This window comes from Zonotrichia leucophrys, chromosome 6 (genome assembly GCF_028769735.1).
Source record: "Zonotrichia leucophrys gambelii isolate GWCS_2022_RI chromosome 6, RI_Zleu_2.0, whole genome shotgun sequence".
Classification (NCBI taxonomy): Eukaryota; Metazoa; Chordata; class Aves; order Passeriformes; family Passerellidae; genus Zonotrichia; species Zonotrichia leucophrys.
Genome location: NC_088176.1, coordinates 23,878,618 through 23,896,936, shown reverse-complemented (window position 1 = coordinate 23,896,936; position 18,319 = coordinate 23,878,618). Strand labels below are relative to the sequence as shown.

Here is an 18,319-nt window from a genome sequence, read left to right as displayed (position 1 = left end):
AAAAAAAATACACCAGGCTTGATTCAAAACTTGCACACTAGAGTGCCAGCTTGGCAGCAGTTGAAAGTGCAATGGAATTGAAAGGTTTCCATCTCACTGCTAAGCTTTAACACAGCATGTTGGATATTCACAGTGCTGTGGCACAGACCTGCAGCTCCAAGTGTACTAATTTCTACAAAGCTTTTGAAACTCTCATTCAGGTGCCTGGAAAAGCAGAAAGTACAAGGAAATTGGTAACATACCCCTCAGGGAGTACCTAAAAGCCAGTCAAAATTGCAGGACCTGTATCTAGGGAATTGCAGTAGAAATCCTTCATACAGCTCATCTCTTTAACAGACTTTAGAAGGGAATTGCTAGGAGCTGGATTCACAGCCACTATAAAGCCACCAAGCACATTTATCCATATATTAGTATCTGTTTAGCTAAGGTTCAGTCCCTGCTCATCTCCACCACATCTATTGTTATGGAAATAAGGAAAAATCAACATCTATTAAGGGCTCTTTAAAGCTCTGTCCATTTTACCCTCTTTCATGCAATGCATTTTATTCTATCCATGTATAGCAAGAACTAATTTCAGTTTTGCACCTATTCTTTTCAAGCCTGCTGACAGAAAACATCAGGGAGGCAATGAATACTCAGAGATTGATGCAGGCTCTCTACAGGACTCTCTGTGTCTTTTGCAGTAAACAAAGTCTTGCAAGAAAACTAAGAATACTGCAATGAACAAATGTAGTGCAATAATAGTTATATTTTCCATCTCAAAGTGTTTCCCCCGTATTTTATCTGTTTCCATCATAGTACAAAGATCAGAAATTGGTTGAGGTTTAAATTTTCGTTGGACAGCCCCTGGGGAAGCTCTTCTGCTGGCCTGCAGAGACCATGCAATCCCTGCTGAGTGCAGGTGCAGGGAAGACAGTGCAAACTGTCAGCCTTGTCTGCAGTCCTCTCTCTGCCCTTGCAAGATCAGCACGCAGGAAGAGCGTGGGGTAATGGCTTTGGTCTGCAGGAGTTTGTCTTTCAGAACTAGACTGAAAAACATGTCTTGGTAAGTCCAAAACAAGCACCACGTTTGAACCAAGACACTTCAACAGGGAAAACAGAGCTTTTTATAAAAACATTCTTGCTAATCTACTTGATACCATTTGAGCCTCCAAAAAGTACCAGTCAGAAAGAAAACATATCTTTCATATGCGGACTGTAAGTAATTTTGATTCTGTGTCTTTCAACTTAGAAGCAAAGTGTGAGGAACATAGAGCATTTGACACTATCATTGTTCATCATCTGCTCTCAAAAAAGGAATATGGAACGTTTAGTCTCTTGTGATTTCTTCAGTGGAAGTGAGTTATGATCCAGAACTGCCACTTGCTTAGCACATTTGTGATAGGGTTATTAACTCATTCTTTAATCAGCTGTGCTCTATCAGATACAGTACTCCTGGATTCAACTTCTGAGCAGCAAGATCAGAACAGAGTTTGGGTAAAGATACCATCACTGGCTCAGGGCATCCCTCAGTTGCAAATTGGTGGGGTCTGGAGGAGCTTACTGGGGTAAAACTATTTTATACTTAGCTTGGTTTTGTAGTCTCTCTGACATCCATGGCTGCACCTACCAAGGGCTGGGCTAGCACTTTGTCTGGCCCAGTTCAGCCATTCTGGCATGCATGTGCCTATATGAAATGATAGTGCTCAGCGAAGGAAATAGCTTTTATTGTAACCTTTAGTTACGATAAAAATGAAAAAGGCCCAACTTCAGAGACAGCAATGCAGTTACTATAGCTACTATTAGATCTTCATTTACAAAAAATTAAAGTATTAGGCATGCTATACAGTAAAACCAAATCTTGACATAGAACCACCTGACTGCTGATGTCAGGCACCATTCACGATGTGATTCAAGTACCAGGTAGTAATAACCTTAGGAATTCTTTTCAGTTTGTGGAGAGGGAAACAGGATTGCAACTCATTTATTACATATTCTTTGGGAACAAGGAAAAAGGTGAATTAGAAAAATCACAGGGAATCTTATTTTCAAACACAGATTAGATTTTATAGGTTTTTTTAAAGAGGCAAAAAAATAAGGTTGAGTCTGTGCTTCATCACTTCAAGAGTGATAAAAATGTTGCATTGTTTTAGCATTCAGCATAGTCTGATCTGGTTTTGGAGTTGGAAAGAAGCACCATTCTGTGTCAAAATAACATCTTTAGCATGTCACCAAACAGATACATAAATTTAAACATCAAGTGCCTCATTTTGTTTCTGACTGGATTTACCAGGTATGTGCTTCGAGCTGCGTGTCAGCACCATCCAACACAGAAAGTCTGGGCATGTACAGGTCAATGTACAAATACACCCTGCACCCACTTTCTGAAGTATAGGCTCATGCTGAAAGTCCTGTTTGCAGCATCTGATAAGCCATTCTTAAGCTCTTTTTAATTTCAGTTCTGTCTAAATTCAGCTCTTCTGTGTTAATGTTAATACATACAGTAAGAAAAAGATAGGAGTAATTTAGCATTAAAAATCTGTTAAATGTACAGTACAAACAAACCAATGCTCCTCTCTGAATGGTGCATTTTTATCAGTCCTACACACACAGACTACTAAATCACAAAGGGAAGAGACATGAGGGCTCTTTGAGCCTGTCCAGGAGACAGGAAGGAGAAAAAGCAAAGCACTTCTGCCCTTTTATCATTCCTTAGAACACCAGGTTTCAGCATCACTGAGTTTGGTAAGAGTCTCCTTCAAAGACAATGAATAAGCAGAAGAAGGCCATATCAGACGGTATGAAATTTGGTCAGCAGATTACCTAAGGTTCTGAGTATAGATGAATTTTGAACTATGATATGAGTAGGTTTTACACTTTGTAGTCAATCTAGAATCAAACTTGTTGTTTGCTTTTTCTTGAACAGCAGATTTTGCTAAAGTTTTATTGTAGCAGATTAAACTCAACCAAGACTACTTTAGAGAAGGATTTTTGTCTGCAAAGCACCCACTCGCCCCTCTCAGGAGACATGAAGACTATAGCAAAGAAATTACTTTAGCAGATACTCCTCTAAAAGAAAAGGCAAGGTACAACGTGGCATTTCTCCTTTTGATTTCTCCATACCACCTTTTGATGGCAACAACAGGAACTCTTTACTCTTTTATAGATTCCCCCAGTCTCTGCCTAACACCAAGTACATGCATACACGTAGGTGCAATGTAGAAACTCACTCTAACTCAGAGTGCTGGCAGCCAAACTCCACTAAAATACAGGCCTCCAAACACTGCTGTTGGACCTCATCCTTCTGGAAGAATTAATTTCTAGGAGGGGGTTGGGACTTTTTCCCCTTATTTTACATTTTCTTGCTCTTCTCTGCTTTCTGGTGAAATTGCGCACTGCTCTCCCAGTCTTGCTCCCCTTCTCTGATTTCCATGGTTCAGATGTTCGAAAACACTTTGTAGAATTCTGCAAGCTCCTTCCAGCTATGCCAAAGCAAACTTGAACTCACAGCCTTCTGAGGCTTTCCCATCATTGCTGACACTCGCTTGGTGATCTGCCTGCTATGAAGTTTTTGCTGGGGTTTTCTGACCATTTCTGCACATCCACCATGGAACAGCTAAATGAGATATGGATGCCAAGGGAAAAAAAACAACCAAAACCCTTCATTGCTTTCCCTTGGTTAGTCACAGAGCTGGTTAAATGCAAAAAAATTAAAAAAAAAGAAAAAGAAAAAGAAAAAGAAAAAGAAAAAGAAAAAGAAAAAGAAAAAGAAAAAAGAGAAAGAGAAAAAGAAAGAGAAAAAGAAAAAGAAAGAGAGAGAAAAAGAAAAAGAAAAAGAAAAAGAAAAAGAAAAAGAAAAAGAAAAAGAAAAAGAAAAAGAAAAAGAAAAAGAAAAAGAAAAAGAAAAGAAAAGAAAAAGAAAAGAAAAGACAAGACGAGGAGAAGGGGCAGAGGGGCAGAAAAAGAGAGAAGCAGTGTGGGCATGTGTATTTGAGGGAGCAAGGAACTGTAAAAGAAGGTGGTCTTTTCACTAAGTACTGTCTCTTTAAAAATAAAATTTGAAAAAATACCCTCAGTGTTTTCTTTAGTCTTTTTCATTCTTTGGCAGCATCCCAAAGATTTCACTGTCCTTGTCTCCAGCATCTGGAAACCATCAGGGTAAACAATAGAGTGCTAGGAACTGGAACCCCTGCCTCAGCTCCCGTGGGACTTCGCTCTGGAGAACATGAGAACACAAACCATTGGACACCATGTGGTCAATTACTTCAAACTAACAAATCTGTGTGCCTTCCTATTTTCTGTTTTCCTTGGCACCACATGACCCTTTCACAATGGAACCCAGCTGTTGAAAAAGCCAGACGTTTTCTTTTTTAACCTCTTGCTTACTTTTGTGCTTGCTTTCTGCAGCAAGCCTAGGGCTGGCACGTACCCTAGGTAGAAGTGTCCTGCTTATTAAAATCCTGGCTGGCTCTAATGTTTGCCTGTATTAGTCAGCAGAGAGGCTCGAGAGTATTAACTTAACAGGATCATACCGCAGTGAGGACTCCACAGGTGGTCCTGTGTTTTCTGGGTTTCCTGACATTGCATGCCAGGACTTAAAGCAGATACACCAGGACACTTTTATAGCCTGCCTGTTTTGTGCAATCAGTAATTGCATGTGCAGTTGTGACCTACTTTTTAAAATTTGTTCCTTGTGCAGGTGCTGTATTGGCAATTGCAAAGAGCTAAAGTCATCTCAAAGCCAAAGGCTGTTGAGGGGGCCACCCCCTTCTAGTGCTGGGAAATAAACTTTGCTCTGGATTAGCCACACTTGCTCCAGCACTAACGCTGGTGGTCACAAAGCAGAGGCTGATGGGTTCTTGTTCTTCCCAGCCTTCTGTTTCAAAATACAATCTTTGAATTGTGGGGAACAGTGCAGTGTTACTGACTACACACAAGCCAAAACTCCTATACTGTATTTAGGTGCATCAACTTATATGTGTGGTTTACTTTCATTAACTTTCTTCAATGAATGCAATGGACTTGTGCAAGAGATTTAGGACTTCACCTTTAAGGTTGCTGAACATTCCTAGCACACACTGAAGAAAAGCAGCTTTATTTCACGTATAAATAATCAATCACACTGTGCTCCTAAACTGACAGTTTGATTTCTGGGAGAAAGATAGGTACATGTTCAGTGCTATGCCTAAAAGACAGGAAAAAACAAGGATGTGCCATGCACTTGGATCCTCACAGCTGGAAACCCACTCAGAGATGTGGCTTTACCTGCATTCTGGGACTCAGCTTCAGCACCTCTGACCTCAAGCAGGTGATTGCTTATCTGCTGTGCAAAGGCAGCTGTGTTAGTTGTAAAGGTCAGGGAGTTGGCACCAGTGGAGTCAGGAGCCCTGTGCAGGGTAACCAGACTCACAGTGGCAGCTATTTCCAGCAGGTCTGCATCCCAGAGGGACAGGGCTGTCACACTGATTGTGTCCAGCCTTTCTGCACAGGCTGCTTGGTGAGGCTGGCCTTGCCTCTGGATACAGGAGGGCTTTGCTAGCCCTTCACTGGTCAGTCCTGACATCCTGCTTATACACTGAGCTCTACTCACTCATTTCTAGGTTGCTGTGTGGAACTGTACTGCCTAATTTTCATTAAGGTCACAGAAATCTGTAGAAACTTTGGACCCTGTCATTTATTTCCATTTAGAGCAAGCAATGAAGTTCCTTTACAATTTTTTTCCAGCCTTTTTGGATTTATGTATAAAAAACTTTCACTCTAATGGCCTCACATCAAAACACAACCCAACTAACAGAAACAAAATTAATACCAATATACATCTATCTGCTGTGAGCTGCAGAGACCAACAATAATCATGAAAGCTGACAATTTTAAACTTGAAAGACAGACAAACTTGGAGATGGTTTGGATAGGCTGAATAAGCAAAGAATGCTTTAAAACCTTACCTGCAAGTTTGTTAAAGATATGCTGCTGAGCCTAAAACTAAGATGTATGCCTGGAATTGGTAGAATCTTGTTCCCCTCCTCTCCATAAAGTACAATATATATTTTGTGTACACTTTCAAGTTATATTTCTTTTAAAAGAGATGAAGATGAATCCTTAAATGGATTTGCTGAAGGAATTTCTGCTGCAGGATCTAAGAATTTAGCCATTTTGTAGCCAGTAGTATTAATATGTGATTTTTTTTTTTTTTTTAATCCCAGGTCCAGCCTCTAGTTCAGCAGTAATAATAGGAAAACTTTTTTTTCCCTTTTCCGCCAGTCCTTTTGATCCCAGATGTCTGCAGAATTGATTAATGTGATACTGGAAGGGCAGAAGTGGTAGGGGGAAAGGAAAGTTAGGACTATGCAGTAGCAACTTAAAGAGCACAGTCCATGCTTAATCTTTTAATATTTATGGAAGAGTTGGTTAAATGTATGGCAAAAGTTCAAATCAATTTACTGCTTCCCTATGTGAGCATCTTGGACAGCTTCTTGTCTGGCTGAAGCATAGACACAGTTCATTCACAGGAGTACAGATACAGTTCTTTAAGGAAGGTTCTGCCTGTAGCAAGCAATCTATGTCATACAAGAGTTAAGGGAGCCTACCTTAACTAACTGAAGGAGTCCCAGTACAGCTTGGGTGCAAGCCAGGACACAAATGAAACCACTAGAATGGCCCTGATGGATGACCCCATTCCAGTAATGAGGAAACAACACATCCATTCTCTTCATCCTGCACCTCTTTAGCATTTGACATAGCTGTCCATGAGATAGAGCTGTTCCACCGGGAAGAGGTGCCAGACAGCCAGAGTGATGTGTTAGGATGGTTTCAGTCTTTTTCAACAAGAACAGCACTTCCAATATTTGTTCCCCTTTCCCAGCTCAGTGCTGTGACATTCCATAAGAATCAGTTTCCCTTTGGTCTCTTACAGAATTTGTGTGTTTGCACTTACTAGGTAGAAAAGCTGCATTTAAATGCCAGCTATATGTCTATGTGTGACACACAGAGCACAAGCTGGTTTCCACTGCCTCTAACTCTGTCACTCCTATGCAGTGAGCCTGTGCTCAGTGGGGTGAATTGAATTCAGGGATGAAAACCAGCTGCTTGAAGGTGAGCAAGAGCTGACACTGACAGCCAGAGGACAGAGCTTTTGGCAATGTTTTAGGACTAGTGCCATGTGAAGATTGATCAAATTTCATCACTCTTTTGTGGCTGTTGTGGTATTACTCCCCAAATCTAGCTCGTCCCAATTCTCAAGGAACATTTTTCTGTCTCTCTGAAATGCTGCAGTTATCCCTTCTTTGCTGAGGCTGCCTTACTGCTGGAGTGCAGTCCTGTGTACCTGACTGTGATGCCTGCACCTCCTAGGAAGCTGAAGGCATTCAAGTATAGTGCAGCATGCATCTCCAGCAATTCAGGAGTCAGCTTGTGTTCTGTGGCTTTCCACAGAACAGAAGTACAGGCTGAATCACATGCTGTAATCCTACAGAACAAGCAGTACCAAGTTCATGAGATATTCTAAACAGCTCTGATGATCTGGTCCACAAAATCCTCATCTTCAAGTTGTTTCATGAACTGGGCCATGTTATCTGAGGGTACCCACCTATTAGTATCACCAAGAACTTGATGAGCACTTGTCACCACAGGGCAAAAACCTTTTCAATGGAAAGTTTCCTTTATATTTAGGAACAAGGGCAACACAGAAACTGAGGATTCCCACAAGCCTCAAGTACACTGTGTGCACATTTTAAGCTTATGTTCAAGTAAACATGTACTGCAATATATATGTTTACAATATATTTAAAAACTAGAAGTCCTGTTTAGAACAAGATTTCCCCTGCATTAAAGGAAAGGGAGAGAGATGAAGTGCTTTGATCTTTAAGCTGATTATAGTGGAAAAACATACTTTATGGGATACTTTCTTCCATCTTTCTGTGAATCTAAAGGATGCATATCTTATTGCCAGCTTTGAATCTGCACAGCATGCAGAACACTTCAGCTCTTGTGATCTCTTTCAATGTATTAAGCAGCATGTTTAAAATCAGTTAATGTTTGTCTGTGGTTGCTCTCTACTTAAAGGAACCTCTTTTTCCACCAGTCAAGAGCATTTTTATTTCCAGTCAAGTGTGGAAAAGCAAATGCAATTCTGATGTTGTACAAGAGATAAAATGGCAAATTTCATGTTCCCAGAAAGCTGTTAGAAGTAAAACTAAAAACATCATCTATGCTATTTTTTTGGTTTGAAATACAGAAAATCCCAAGCCAACCTGCAATATTGTTCCATCTCTTGCAGTTTCTACTCTGTTGTGATCTCCTGCTCATTTTTAAATTGAACTGGTAAATCATTAATTGAAAACAGTTTACTAGTGCAATTTTGTGTTTAAAAATAATTTGGAAGTTGTATACAGTCAGATTTCTGTGACTTTTTTCAATAATTGCTACAGCTTGTGCATCTGTTTCTACAATGGATTTTAATAAATAGGTCCATAAGCCGCATTTCCTGCAACTCCTTACAGTACAATCCTACATATCAACACTTCTGACAGATCACAGACTATAAAGTTATATTTCTGCCTCATGGAGCTGAGTTATTACTAACCACTGAGCTCCACAGAGATGAGTCTGTTTATCATAATGTGACTAAAAAGAGCAAGTAGTCAGGGTGGAGAAGAGTGCTGAGGAGGGAGAGGTGTAACTGGAAAGAAAGCTTCATTTGTAGATGACAGAGCACTGCTTTTCTACAGAGATGAATAACTTGGAGGAGATTTTACACATCCTGTTTTTCCTCCACTGTTGATGTTTTTAAACATTAACACTGATCCTAAAAGAAATAAAGAAGAAAAGAAGAAAATAATACAGAAGAGCATGAAAGTTGCAGCTGAAAATAAAAAGCCATGAAAATAGAGAATTCTGTTAATTAACTACCAGTGAATTCAGACTCTATGATGGTCATTTCATCTTACTTAGTCTCCTGGGTTCAGAAGGAGAACTGACTTTAGGCTGCTGATCATCAAGAAGGATGTGCATGTAGACAAGGCCAGAAGAACTGATTGTATTGCTCACACCATTTCTGCTGAGGGGAAACGGCACCAAAGTCATACCTGCCTTCAGCATTACTCAGCATTTCAGAAGCTGATTCACATTCAGATGTAATACACAAACTTTTTACTTCCATTTAACTCACCAAATTTCCAACCATCTAAAAGTGTGGTGTCTATTTTGTGACATCAGCTCTGCAACACAAGTTTTCAGAGTATCCCTTTCAAAATCCGCTGCTGCACACTGAAATTCCTATTAGGAAGGGACCAAAACCACATTTTATGTAATATGGGAGGAAATGGCATTCAGTTTGCTGCTTCTGTAGTCACGTACCACAACATACTGGGATTTTGGCTCCAGGTTTAGACAGTGCCACCTGGTAACTCTGGTTCAGCTAACACCTGGGCTTGTTTGTTTTCTAGTACCTGTTTACATGACTGAGCACTTGGCTTAGGGAAAGCAAACATGCAGACAGTACAGATGCTGCAAAGGGAAGTTCATTTTCACACTGGTCAGCATGGTCACAGGCCCTTTCCTCCTACTCTAAATCTTTCTGTGGTAGTACACTTTAGTCCAGGAATGTCAAGCCAACCACAGGACATCAGTATGCCTTGGGTTCTTACTTTGTTCTGCAAACTCTACCTTGTTTTCAGTCTGAGGAGCTGTTTGGCTCTGTCCATTAAAGGGAATGAAAATATCCTTTGCTTGTGGGGCTGTTAGTCTCTATCTGAATAGTCTGAAGAGAATTGCCATATTCAAATTAGTGCAAAACTCAGTGCTCTAAGGCTTTTATTTGTTTATTGCAGCAAACAGGTTTGTGAATAGTCTCTATCTCTTCGACAAAAAAAAAGTTCTCCATTATTTATATGCCCTTTTACTGGCAAGATTCAACTTTTTCCTTTTGTCCTTCCTATTTACTAGTGCAAATACTAAAACAACCTGCTCCCAGCTGTTGGAAGCCCCACACTGTCCCCTTCCCCCTGCCAGGACAGAACAGCTGTTATTGTGCACAACACAGGCACTGCAGGATCAAATCCAGGCTATCTTGATCACTGCTTTTCTAGGGAGAAGCTTTGAACTGTAGTTTGAAAAATTCACTGCTGAGCAGGAGCCTCATGTGCAATTCCACTTCTGTTCTTTGTTCATCCATAATGCTGGTTAACAGAAGAGGCATTACGTGTTTTCTCTTGTAGTATAATCTACTTTTAGCTGAATTAATTGCTTGAAAGAGGGAAATGAAAATCCTAAACTGGCCCCACACACTTCAGCAGACTATTGCTAAGTTGTGGTTGAAAGCAATTTCTTCTGCAAGTTTACAAACCTGACTTTGCTGTAACAGTGCTGCCTTACATTTTCAGCATAGCTCTCCACATGCAGTGTTAAATGTATGCTTGAACAGAGTCCCAAAACAGCTTCCAGTGAATACAGACAGCGAGAATGTTTTCCAAAGCAACATCCTAAGCAAAAATCTGCAAGTTATGGTTGTGTTAGCCGGGGCAGACCACCCAGCTTTTATGAGATCACTTGGGGACTGCCATGGCCCGCAGCAGTCACCTGAGCAGAAGCTGCAGCGTGAGCTCCTGCCTGGCTGCCCGCAGGACAGCAGCACCCACCAAGCAGGGCCTCTCTCTGCTCCCCAGGGCACATGGGGGCACATCCAGGAACAGGTCCAGACCGGCAGTCTCGGCAGACAGATACCTGCAGTTACCCCAGTGACAGATGTGTGCAGACAGATGTGTACCTAACAGCAGCACCCCTAACCTTGTGTCCTCCACACTACCCTTCTGCACCAAGCCAGCCCTGGGGAGCCCTTCTGCCTGCACAGCAGTGCTGCCCACTGCCAGTGCAGCCTGCAGAAATCACACTTGTAAAATCTGAACTAATAACTTTAAATAGCTCTCCTCCCTGGTTAAAAAGTGCTGTTAAATGCAGATCCACCTACACCCCGAGATGGCTGCAAATAGCTGCAACTTTTCTACTAACAGGTATGAATACTGACATTGAAAATGCTTCAGTTGTTTGCAGGCACTGTGAAACAAAGCAGCTCAGTTTAAAAGCAGAGTTCAAAGGCAGAAAAGATTTTTGCAGCTGTTGTTCTGCCCTGGAATTTGTTGTGCATATGTCCTTTTTGGGAACATTTCTTTGTTTCACGGTGCCTTCAAAAATATACTGTCATCACAACCTTCTTGCCAAGTACCACTCAAGCTGGTTATTCACTGCTGCCCTTTTCCCAAGTCAAACCATGCATTTCTAGAACATTTCTCACACTGACAGGGAGCAACATGCTCCATCTCAGGCCAACCTGTGAGGTAAATCAGCTGACCTTCATTTCCTCTAAGTGAAGCAATGAAACAGCAGTCTCATAAGAGAACTGAAAGATAGTCTCTGTGTGGTTACAGTTTTTTGATATCAGGAGCTTTTTTTAACACCTCTGGTTTGACAAATTTACTCATAACAGATCATTTAACTGGCACAAACTGCAAGATGTCATAGAGAGAAATTATTTGGGAGGTAATCTCAATTTAGAGACTCAATTTTTTAAAATAAAAAGTTCGGGTAAGTTCTTTTGTATTTCCCTACCTACCCCTGCTTACAGGAAATAGCTACATGTTTAAAGCTTTAATATAAAATAGCACTATGATGAATATTTTGATAAAGCCTGAGGAAAACAACATAAGGACAGGATAGGCATAGTAAAAAATGAGCTCCATTCCAGTTCACAAGCACTACCCTGATATTTTCAACCAGCTACTAGGTCATGAACCTAAACTGAATAACACTGTATGATCAGTCATGGCAAATAAATAAATAAATTCTGGAGGCTGTTCTTAAAGTTTTTCTCAGAAGTATTAGTATGTTTAAGTTTAATAATGTCACAGGATACAACACAATGAATTTTTTGCCATTTTACAAATCAAAAAAAAAATAGCATTGAAACAACATCTCAACTACCATTTTAACTTTAAAACCATATGGTCCCACACACCTTCTAGAGAAGATTACTATTTTGATATGTAATACTTTAAGAATATTTTTAAAAAATAGTGAAAGAGCAGGAAACAATGTTGACTGTTGGAGAAGCTGCTGAGATAGCACAGATATGAATTTCTGACTGCTGGGCACATCTGTGTCTGCAGGTTTATTTGGTATTAACACTAAACTTCCTTGCTACTCTGCAAATTACAGTGAATGTGTAATTCCATGCTGTTTTCTTATAGCCCTCTCCTTCATAGCTTCTCCTGTTATGTTTCTATTTTAGTTCACTGTGTCTGTTCACTGCAGGTTATGTTTAATAAAGATTAATTTTATAGTCTTTAAATTGTCTGTCCACACACTCTGAGGAGTTCTCTTTACCCATTCTTGACATATTTCTAAGCAGACATGTGTCTGTTCCACTGTTTTACACCTGCTGGGGAATAAAGAACAGGCAAGGTAAGGGATTTTTAAATACTCCTTAACTGATGTTAAAAGCATGACTTTAACTTTATACTCTTTAAACTCAAGTCCCAAGAGATGATTTAGGAATAAGGCACTTAACCATAGATAATTCAGAGAAATTCCTTTTATACTGCTTATTCAGATAAGAAGAAGAATGAGGAGGCTTTTCCTGTTTATATCCCAATTTCATGTGCAGAACCACATGCTTAAAAAGAAGTGGGTGGTGGGCAGTCTTTAAAGTGATTTCTTGCACATATTTCACTGATTGTATCCTGGCAGCACAGAATGTGCTGCCCACAGCCCTGTCCAACAGCTGTAGCATCTTCTTGTACAACCTAAGCACCCCTACAACCATCAGAAGGGATTAACAGTGACATGCTTGACATCTATTTCTTCCTTTTATTTTCAAGGAGTAATTGGAATGCCTTAGAACACAATTCCTCCTCCAAGCTGGCTTGTCTACTCCAACATTTAGGAAAGGATCACCTGAGGCACTATTCTACTGTCCCAATCGCTCTGTCCATTTCCATTAGCTCTCAATATTTAGTATGGAGCTTTACAGATGAGTCCTCTAGCAACATTATATCAAAGTGAACTGTAACTTTCACCATTATAAAGGAAATTACCTATATTTGCTGAGTGAATTGTATGCCTCATGCTAAATATACATAACACATACTCTTGTTTCTGTTTACCCATGGAAGTTAAATGCCTAATAATTATTCTTCTCTTTCTGTGTCCTTTTCCTATTGCTGCTGTCATTAACTCCACATTTAAAGTAATTATGTATTATGATGAAATTGTTTCAGTCTCTCAAAACTCATTCAAACCTCATTGTCTTTCCCAATACCTCACATATTGGAAGCTATTTGGTAGCTTTTCTTCCTGAAGACTGACTGAGTGTACCCCAGAGCTTTCTCACAGATTTATTACTGTGAAGAGGTAGCAAAAGGCAAAGCACAGGCTGGAAGTGGTCTCCACCCCAAAGGTGCATTTCCATACCAGCAGGTGTACCGTATAATTTTAGAGTGCTCTGTAACGGGAACAAGTGGGAAATAGCCCAGGACATGTTTTTAATGGCCAACAAAATTAGTTTAACTTTTCACTAAAACACAGCAACTTCTTCAGTGAGGTATGTTTTAACAGTCTCATTAGAGGGCAATTTAAAATAGAAAACTAAGATTGCCTGAAATCAAGCCTTCCAAGACCTGCACTGCAGCTGTCTGCATAACAAAAATACTCCAGGGTTAATAACCTCTGTTCATTGCCCCCAAGTACAGAGAGTTTTAAGTGAGCTCAGTTCTTGTGTTCAGATAGTGGGTAATATGATATTTACAAAACCAGTGGATCTGTTTTCAATAAAGTGGAATATTCTTGGTTACATCATGCTGTCCTGAGCCATGTACTTTAACTCAACAGCAAGGGCAAGAGGAACCAATGCTGTTTGTGAGGAGTCTGCTGTCTCATTGAGCAAACTGTCTAAAGGGCTCTATCTCTGACCTTGGTTGTTGTTGATGTATTTGTCACCAGTGGAAATGTCTACTGTCCCTCAGAAACTTCAGGGTTTACTAGGATGTCTAAGGAAGAGCAGGCTTCCCCTTCTTTGTATTGCTGCCTCTCACTGGCATCTTTTGGAGAGCTCAAGCTGTCCCCTAGGGCTGGCAAGAACCTTTTAATTCTTAGTGTTGCACAGGAGACAAAAGAGTCTGATATGAAAATAGCTGCATCTATGTGTAAAGTGTGAAGAGAAATCCATTTCTTGTAGGTTTAATTTTGTCCAAGAGTGAACAGAGCTGAGCAGAGTAGATTGTAAAATTGCTAAAGATGGCAATGCCCCAGAAGAAAGGCCATTTGTTGCTAGTCAGCTGTCCTAAAAACTAAACCTGAACTCGCCCCACAACCCCAGCTGAAGATGTGGTCAACACAAGCCAGGCCTTTCTCCAGTTCTGCCAGACCTGAAGACAAACAGCAGCTCCTGTAGAGTTCAAAGTTTGACAGAAGCCCATTTTCTGTCCCCTCCAAGGGCTTTTCCTGGGGCCCTGTGCCTGTCTCCTGTTCCATGAATGCTGTCTTTGTACCCACCAAGTTGACAAATGCCAGCACTGCAGAATAAGGATGACATTTCTGCTGTGGCATTAGGGCTGAGAAAGGGGATTATTCCGGGCAGTTGGGGCCAGGATGCAGCGCACGAGGGAGGCTGGGCAACGCCGCTGTTTGTGCCGCGACAAGGAGGCCCTTGAAGGCCGCGCCGAGGCCGAACACAGGAGCTGTGTGTGGGGAGACGTGCGCGCACAGCCGCGCCACTGTCCCCGCCGAGTCCCGGCCTGGTGGCACACCTGGGGCAGCTTCCTCCTCCCCAGCCCTCCTCATTATGCCCCAGTGAGCGAGGGCACAAAGAGCCAGCTGCGCCAGGGCCGCCGGAAACCAGGAGCAGCCACCTCTTTTGTTGCCTTTCCAAAATCGAGGGTTTGTTTTGAGCCTGAGGAGGATAATGAGCCTCTCACCAGGCACAAACTGAACTGCACATCCCCCCAAAATGCAGAGCGGATAAAATTAACTGGTCCTTGGAAAGACTGAAAAGAAAAATAATCAAGGGGCTAGAAGACTTTTGCTGTTGTGCCAATCTCCTCACAAGAGTCTGAATCCAGAGCTTAGGAGCAGAGCACCCCCTTAAACAATACTCCTTGGTTCAGAAAAATAACATTCAGAGACCTTATTATATATCAGGTGTTGCTGACTTGTTTTTGTTCATGTTCTAGTTTATCACTCCTTGTTGATTTTTTTTTTCTTAAATCAGTAATACTCTTGAAGCTGTCCAGTGTGACATTATCCAACATAACAGAGAGGAGTACCTTAATATGAAAAACAACATCAAGGACTCCTGATAAGGTTTTCTCAATGGTTTAAATTTCCCCCCCCCCCTTCAAGATCAAGGCAAATGCACTTGTAGTACATCCCTGGAAGCAGAGCAGGCATGAATCTATCCTTAGACTAGCATCTGTCAGTTGAAAGAGTATCAGGATGAAACAGAAAAGTGAAGCAGTAGCAAAAGGCATAAAGAACTGCACATCTCCCTTCCCCAAATCTTCATCCAACCTCTCCAATCATCCTCTGCAGCAAACAGCATGACAAGCATTTAACACCAGATGCTTCTTGCACAATACCTTTTTAAAAATGAATAGTTTCTTAGCAAACAACAGTGAGACAGCACTGTAAAGATATTTTCCTGTGGGCTATTCACTGTGTCAAGACTGCCTTAGATTTAAGAAACACTGAAGATGGCCTTGGTCACAAATGTGCTCCCATGAGAAGAACTGAATACAGCACAAAACCTTGCCATGCCTTCTGTGCCCTACAGCCCTTTGGTGGATCCTCTGGTCCCATGAGATTTCAATTAGAACTTGTGTTCTTCCTTTCTATTGTTTAATAATGAGCTTTTCACTTCACTGGCCTGTCGATATTGAAACTATCTGCTATAAAAGTACAAAAGTGGGATCAGATATTTTGAACAGGCTGATGAATTTCTAAAATAGAGCTAGAACCTCAGAAAAAAACTGTTCCTAGTGATGTAGAGTAGGTGAACAGTTGTCCTTCCCATGTGCTTTGTGGTGCACTGTGTTATTTACTAGTAAAAGAGATACCTAACTTGGTAGTGGGATCTGATGCTGGCTTGTTTTTTCCTGAAAAAAATTCTTCCTTTGGGTAGAAAGATTTATGTGTAAGGCATGTTCATAAGCCAGTCCATGTTGAAGAACATGGAACTGCCAGTTGGCCTCAGGCCACTCTCCTGTTTTGGTTCAGCTGCTAGCAACAGGTCTGGGGTACTGCCAACATAATATGCTCCAAGCTGTCCAGTTTGAGATTATGGTGAGGTGTGTCCTATGGTGACAGCTACTGCTGTGTACACAGGCAAGAAAGTGTTGCCTTTCAGGAAGTGAGACTTTAGGTATCCATGATAAGGAAATGCTGTGAGTGTCTTCAACAATAAATTCTAAAACGTAGGAAATGCCATTGGTGCCACTGGACAAACATATTGTGAAGATTGCAAATGTTTGATTAATTTTGCTTTTTGAAGAAGGACCAGGCAAAGCAGTAATAAAAAAAATCTGGAATAGAAATGTCACCTACTTGCATGAAAGGAAATGGTGCTTACAGCTCACTTGTTTAGATAGTTCCCGTTCTGTTTCAGCTTTCTTACTATATTCTGGTCAAAACCAAAATGTTTAACAGCAATGACTGTCTTATACAGAATGGGCCTAAAACATCACTGTTCAAAAGACAGACTTACAGTACAGGCAGGCAGCCTGATGAGTCAGATATGAAGTTTCTATTTCAACACAGAAAAGATTTTATTTCTCTCAAAAACTCACACAACATCCATGGCCTGAGCTAACCTATGACCTTTTTGTTTCCCAGGAAGTTTCAGATAAACATCCTTCTGGCTTATTTTTTGACTGAATAGAACAACAAAATCATTAGTTATGAAAAGACAAAGTGTCAGTTAAATAAAAGAAGGCAAAATATGAACAGTTGAAAAGGCTATAAATTTTATTCCTTATTGTTGTGCAACAGTCACGTCCTAGACGCCACTTTCCCTGTTCATTCTAGCAAGAACTGTGATGTGAGAAGTGCTTTTTACCCAACACTACCAATGTTGTCCTCTTACCCTTCACATGCCTGTTAGTATTCTCACTCTGCTTACTGGTTTCACTCCATCCTTCCTCACCTTCAAGGTACAACATACTTCTTCATATGATTAAGAAAGGCATTACAGAGGTAACCGGTTTGCTTCAGCTTGTTTTCATGAGAATTTCAGTAAAATCGTCAAAGTTCTTATAACACTACATGGTTGCCTTTGGGTCATCTAGAAGTACGGTGGTGTATGCCTATGAGCTTTCACTGCAATCCCATGGCTATATTTAAAACACTGAGACTTTTTGATGCACTTCAGTTAAGATGTTAAAAGCTCACTCTTCCACAGCAGGGAGAACAAGCCTACAGTAGAAGAAAGCTGTCTGGGGGTTCCTCCCAGGCACCTGTGCATGCTTGCCAGAACAAGCACGGAGCACTCAAGCAGTGTCATGCACATGAACCAAATCAGGTAGCTGGGATTGGGTGGCTCTTGAAGTAGATGAACAAACACATGGCTGCTCTGGGCAGAAAGGGTGGGTTTCTGAGACTTTCTTCTATTCAATATGCTCATGTATGGCCTGGCACAGTATTTCCAGAGGAAAGAATACTAGGACAAAAAAAAAGTCCCCTTCACATTTATGCCATTTACATATCAGCATCTGAAATCATGTTTCATTTTTGGGCTATGCATAGCATGTCTTTTTCCAGGCTCAGAAAGAATGCTGTAATTTAAAGCAGGCTGACTCAACTGGTGTTTTTGTATGTCATCTCGTAGGCAGCATGGCAGGGGGGAAGGAAGGTGGAGGGAAGGAGGCTGAGGTGGAGAAAAGGAGGGTGGTTGCTCATCTGGTCTTTATTTCCTTTCCCTGTTTCTTAATAGTTCAAGCAAAGGGTTCACTCCAGCCAGAAGCAATGACACTCCTGCTGTGGTATTTCATCTTGGAGGAGAACAGGCCACAGCTTGCCCTGTGAGCCGGTGTCCTGGGGGCCTTCACCACTGTGCTGCTGTGGGGTGGAGCAGGTTGCAGGGGCAGGTGGTCCTTATGCTGCATTTGTAACGGGGGAGAAGCTTTCTGAGAGGGCCCAAACTTCATCTTTTGCATAAACAATTTCCTAGGAAACCCTTACAACTCTGTAGGTACTTGTCTTACCTTATGTTGCTTGTTTTTTTAAAATAATGTATCAATCGAGATACCACAAGCAGATAATGGAAAATTACAGTTCTCACTGCTTTAACCAATCAGGTTGT

At 41.1% G+C, this 18,319-nt stretch overlaps 1 protein-coding gene and 1 long non-coding RNA gene across 2 annotated transcripts in view; one reads left to right on the top strand and one right to left on the bottom strand.

The window, feature by feature from the left end:
• The window catches only part of ZCCHC24 (zinc finger CCHC-type containing 24), a 107,766-nt gene that overhangs the window by 63,690 nt on the left and 25,757 nt on the right, over nt 1-18,319 (top strand). The gene's annotated exons all lie outside the window — the stretch shown is intronic.
• Nucleotides 11,938-18,319, bottom strand: part of LOC135449893 (uncharacterized) — a 35,158-nt gene continuing 28,776 nt past the window's right edge. Inside the window, exon 3 of the long non-coding RNA XR_010440877.1 lies at nt 11,938-12,409. This is a non-coding gene — a long non-coding RNA (uncharacterized LOC135449893). The remainder of the gene's footprint in view (nt 12,410-18,319) is intronic.